The following is a 6,488-nucleotide window of genomic DNA, read 5'->3' as shown; positions in this document are numbered from 1 at the left end:
TGAATCACCTCGGACTCTATGTGTTACTGCAGATGATTCGGAGTTGAGATGTTTTGCTTTTTCCGTCCATTCTTTAAGGACAGACCTTTCTGTTGGTGTTAGGTCTTCCGTTATGCTGATTCCTTTATATTCCTCGTTATCTTTCAGTGCGGATAGGTTGCGCAGAACTGTCATCTTCGTGATTTGAGATTTTAAAATGCGTGATTGCGTGATGGGAGGAACGAACGTGATCGTGATAGATAAGAAATTTAACTCGTGATTACGTGATTGAGACTGTGTTTCGTGAGCGTGATAAACATTTTTTATCCAAAAATCATTTTTGTTTACTTTATAAGAATCCGAGGCCGTAAATATACGTCTGGATAAACTAATTCGAGATGGACAGATCCCAAAAGATCGAATATTTTATAAATATCTTGATAACATGACAAGAATATATTACGACTCCAAACATCCTTATGATAATGATGTCACCGAGTTTTTCGCATCGATCGTCCATCTTGGTGGCGAGGGCCGATGGGTTTTGGTAACAAGAAAGAAAATACGAAAGAGACCCGAATGAATTTTGGAGGACCTTCTATTGAAACTTTAAGGTATGAGAATTGTTCTTGTGTAATTCTTTTTGTTTAGTTACGGGTATTCAGCGTATGTAAACCAGGCACTTCAGGCAAAAGGTTTTCTTAAGTGGCGTCAAATTTTTGGTTTAAAAAGAGATTTAAGTCAAATTTTCGTCGGTGGCAACATTCTGCCAAGGGCAGCTCGCAGTTTCCTTATCTTCAATTTTGAATAAAGCAACGCCTTTTAATTTTTTCAACTCGCACAAGAAGACGTTTGTCGATCTTTCACGGTCGTATACGCAAAAGCAAAATTTCAGTTTAGGGAGTGGTTTGATTTTATATCTACCATGTCTTATGCTGTATCTGCACTGCATCGTTTCTTGAAGGTTGACTCAAAGCAGAAAACACTTTTTTAAATATCGTTACAATAATTATTTTATCTCCAATTTACAGGAAACGCAAAGCAGCTTACACAACCGCATCAGGTGTTATCAAAAATTTGTCTCTATTGAATTATCATCTGCTGAAAAATGGAAATGAAATCGACAGCGAATCAGCCATTGTCAAGAACAGTAAAGTTGAGGTGTATCCGGTAGCATTTTCTAATGAAGGAACTGCTCTTAAGCCTTCGATACAGTTCGATGAAGACCGTAACGTTAATGTCGGATTGGAATCAACTGATTTAAATTATGAATATTGTGCATCCAAACCTTTCATTGAGAGAAAAACATTGGTAGAAAACATTGTTTGTGAGGCCGTGGTTTCATCTGTCACTAGCTTGGATAACGACGCCTTTCTACCAATTGCTGTCAATTACAGCTCGAAAAATGGAAAGTCAGGTGATAACATTAAGAGTTCGTTCATTAATCAAGTAAGACTGATACAAATGTGTGAAAACTGTGCAAGAAAAGTAGAAGATCCAGAAATGATATTAGCAAACGATACATTCAACATATGCGAAAGCTACTGTGACGAGTGCTTCAAAAATGACAACGTGTGCGCTGAGTGTACATTAAAAGGGCAGACACATGTTGTCCCGTCGCTCAGAGCCTGTGAAAATTGTCTCAAGTATGACATAAAATGTATTAAACGGGTAGTACTTGTTATAACCGTCGATTGCGAATCTGGTAATAAACATTGTTTGAAACAGCTTCAGCAAGGAATCACTGACAAATCTATTGATCCGTATCTTTTACTGCTTTCACTTCTTCCAGACGTACCGCATGTACTTAAAACGTGCAAGGCTAGTTTCGCAAATTGGTATCTACAATTGCTCAATGAACGTGGTTACCTTTCATTTTTTTATACCTTGAGAAACAGGGCTGATCCTGAGGTTCGAAAGCAAATCCAATCTCATCTCAAAAGTAATGACTTTGTTCGCAACAGGGACCGTCAAAATCCTTCAGCTGTTCTCGCTCTCTGTAATCCAGCTCTCCTGACATAATATATTGAAAGTTTAGGTATGTTATTCCATTTGATCGAACCCAACACCTATAACTATTGGATTTTTCCTTATTAAGGACAACTTTTTTCAAATCAGGACAGGTTTTTTCGGAACATGTTGGAACTCTTAAGAAAGTTAAAAACATCTAAAGGCTTTTGATATAAAACATATAGCAACAACCTTTTAATAAAGTAGTTTTCACTTAATTAACATGATTCAGAAATTTTTGACATATATTCTCATTAAAAACTTTCAGACTATGTGACGCACACGATAGTCCCAGAAACAATCCGTTACACGCAGCTGGACCGTAAAGAAGCATATGCAAACTTATCGTCGGTAGCAGTTGGTATGCATGGATATTTATTATTCTTATGTGCAAATGAATCAACAATATATAAAGCTAAATTGCATAATCCTATCAGTGAGATTATCAAGCTGTTTGATGTTTGCGATGGTGACAGAATCCGGTATCAAAGTGGTATTGTTTATTGTTATGGCGGATCCTCGGTTTACTTCCATCCTGTCGATAAAGCTTCTGATCCAAAAGTAGCAGTAAATAAAATTACTTCTAAGAAAGCTATTTCTGAGAAAATGGCTTTATTCAATCTTCCTTCTAATGGCACCCTCACATCTTGTAGAGAAGGTCTACTGAGACAACAAAAAGCTGTTTACCAGCAAAAGTACGAACACCATAAGGAAAATGAAGTGTTGTTTTATGACGGTGAAGAACGTGTTGGTTTTCAACCCGAAGCTCTATCATTCATCAGTTCTGATGGAGTGTATGTCGCTTTTGGAGATGTGAAATTTATTTCATATGTTCTATGAAATCTAATTCGATTGGTATGGAGGCAAACATCAGCCATAAGATAACTTATCTCTTTGAATGGAATCAAGTAGTGGAGATTGAAGCAAAGGATACTGATCTTATTGTATCTCACAACAGAGGTGTATCACTGTTGAACTTGGAGACAAATTTGATCAACCAAATTCTTGTGGATCAAAGTCCTAAATGTATCGTTTCATACAAAGATGGTTTTCTGTTCCCTTCTAAAACTTGCTTGTATATTATTGGAACAAAAGTGGTCTTGAAATCTTTGCTGGAAAAAAAGACACAGAAGGAAGCCGGGATGGTACTACCGCGTACTGCAGGTTTTACGAATGCACTGGGATTGCTGTCAAATTTGATCACGTCATTTACTGTGCTGACAAGCGTGTTGGGTCAATCAAAATGTTGACAATCTTAAAACAAACTGCACAGTTTCTAAGGGGCTTGGGAGAAATTGGCGATGACGATCTCAATCGAACGGAATCGACGATCGAACCAGTCGAACCAAATCGAACGCAATCGACCGATTGAAATTCGATTGTCGAACGCAATCGAATCTCAATCGAATATTACTGCAATTTTCAGATTCGATTGATATTCGATTGCGTTCGATTGCGTTCGATTGATGTTCGATTGCGTTCGATCGTCGATTCATTGACCCCCGGATTGTTCATCGCATAATTTCTACGGGAAATCGAAAGTAATTTCATTCGGCTTGTGATGTTTGAGAGCTTGGATGTTGGAAAGCTGCAAGAATAAAGCCAGACGATCTCAATCGAACGGAATCGACGATCGAACCAGTCGAACGACAATCGAACCAATCGAATATTACCCAGAATTTTGACGTTCGATTGAGATTCGATTGCGCTCGACAATCGAATTTCAATCGGTCGATTGCGTTCGATTTGGTTCGACTGGTTCGATCGTCGATTCCATTCGATTGAGATCGTCTGGTGAGAAGCATCAAACTTAATCCTTAAAGTCACTAGAACAGGCAATATCATTGGTTACGAGATGTGATGAAATGATTTCTACAAACATCGAATCTATTCGGTCTGTAGTCAACCATCAAAAAAGCCTTAATGGTCCAGAAGGAAGTATTTCAGCAGCAACAACAGAGTCTATTAAGATCTTGCTGTGGGGATTGAAGAAATTGAAGGAGAATGTTGAAACATACCAGTATCAAAGAACCAATCTATTAAGTTGTATGACATTGGCTGTTGAAAATTTGCATTTCCACCGTCCACAAGAAAAACAAGGGAACACAAACCATGGTACAATATGCACAATCATTTTCTTCTTCTATCAAAGAATCTGTCAAGGCTATTTCAAACTGGAGCACTCACTATTTTACAAGCAGGGAAAGATGGTATCCTGTTTCCGAAACAGCAGTGAAATTGGAAGATATAACATTTCCAAAACGAGGAAATAATACCAAAACAAAATTATCAAAAGCAAGAAATGAGAGAGTGGGCATCAATTAATGGTGCAGTCGTAAGACAACGGAGTGGAAGGCAAGAAACAACGATGGCTCGAGCAGGCACTCTACCCGAGAATGCATATTACGAAGAACTCACTCCCAATTCTGAAACAGTTAAAAGAACTACTAAAAATACAAGAGATGATACAAACGAACAAGTACAAGCAGATGACCGAGATGAAATCCCAGAATATGAATCCGAAAGTGATAACGATGACAATGAAACAATTGTGAATCTCGATCTTCTCGATACGGCGGAAGTATTACATTTAATAAAAAATATATTGCTTAGGTTTACAAATTGTACTTTTTCATTTTGCATTTATGTATTTCGAACAAAGTCTAACTTTAACCATCGCACGTGGTTTGCATGAAGCACTGTAAACTAAACAAAAATTATTACAAGGTTACCATCGAGTTTACATTGCCTTTGTTTTGATACTCTTTTGATAGTAACCGTAGTAACAAGTTTGGTGTTAGTTATACTCCCGTTATATCTAGCCATATCAAAAAAAAGGGGTGGCGTGATCGTGATTTAAAGAAAAATTTTGCGTGATAACGTGATTTGGACATTTTTTTTGCGTGATTGCGTGATTTGAGAGGTGACTGGGGGGGCCTCCTTTACGAAACAGCATTAAGGAGAATAAATATCTCAGTGTCATTTCGTGAACGTATATGTAATTAGGGTTTTTGATCGTGTCGTAAAATTTCCAGTAACCTTCTACTGTTGGATATGATTTTGATTTGATGCAGCTCCTCACATACGGTAACATTAATTCGTCTGTAAATGCTAAAAAGCAGATTTCCAGAACATCCCATAATTTATGATGGTCACTTCCTTTAGGAATATACTTCGATGCGTTTTCGGTGATAAATCCTGAATTAAAATAAGTGATCAACAGCTGTCAATTAACTCCGAAGGTGTTTCACAATGGCGAATATTATGTGTTTTTTTAAGAATGAAAGTTTGAGACTTTTGAGGAAAAGCTTGAAGAATCCAGTCATATTTTTGTTACCAATAGAAATCTTTGAAATAAATCAAAACTTTAAAACGATGTATTCTCTTACGATCTGGCCAATTTTCACCCTAATATTGTTACAGATATTATTCTTATAAAAAAGCGTGTAATGGTCAATTCTTAAAAGTAATAATGCATGAACCAAAGATAAACGAAATTTTTCTCACGATTTAGGCAAATTCTTAACAATACGTTGGTACCCTCAGCCAAAACTCAATATTATTATAAAAAATAAAAAAACTGTTTATTAAAAAATAATTGAACTTGCCCAGCTCGATAACTACGTCACGGGTAAACACATCCCAATACACGGGTTTCGTATTAAATTTTTGCTTAGCTTTAGCTTTGATCCCATGTAAATTTGCACGAAAAATATCAAGTAAACAGAACGAAAATTGGCCGTGTATCAAGCAATTTTAGCTCATTTTTCCATTTTGACAGAATTTATGGGGGGGTCACACTGGAAAATTAAAGCATGCTTTATTTCGTTGTCATAGAAACAAGTGATTAAAGCAGAAAATTTATATGTGACCGCTTCATGCTTTGTTTATTTCTATTGAATTTCTTCCCCTCTTGCTTTAAAAATTAAAGCGCAGTTCCAACCCCACTATAATTTTACTTTAGCTGCTTGTAGAGGATTTTTATAATAGGTCCATTGTTTTGTTGTGTAAATAAAAACTTGGATTTTCTCCGCACATGCAGTATGGAAAAAAAATCAACAAAAAAAAATTTTGAAAGTTTTTTTAACAAGAGAGAAATTGATGTTGTGCTGTGTTTTTTTAGTCGAGCTGAAAATCTGAAAAGTGTTTTTCTTTCAAGACTAGAGATGGAGAATCCGTATGACATCTATGTCAAAAACTTTCAAATGCAATTTGGTGTTGGTGTTACACCACCCTCATACACCGAATTTATGACATTTTATAACTATCCACGTCAACAATCTCCAGCCCAACAACGAGCTCCTCTGGTCACAAATCAACCAGGATCATCGTTTCAACTAGGACCACAGCTGTTTCAACCATTACATCCACCATTTCAACCAAGACCACCTCTTCAACAACAAACCATCCCTACCAGCGAGGCTCCTCCTGATAAATCTACTACAACAAAAACTGCCAGTAAGTCGTCTGGAAAAGCAAAGAAAACACGAGATACATGG

Source organism: Clytia hemisphaerica, unplaced genomic scaffold (assembly GCF_902728285.1).
Source record: "Clytia hemisphaerica strain Z4C2 unplaced genomic scaffold, Clytia hemisphaerica genome assembly, whole genome shotgun sequence".
NCBI lineage: Eukaryota > Metazoa > Cnidaria > Hydrozoa > Leptothecata > Clytiidae > Clytia > Clytia hemisphaerica.
The sequence above is the reverse complement of the archived record's forward strand: the minus strand, read 5'-3'. Positions refer to the sequence as shown.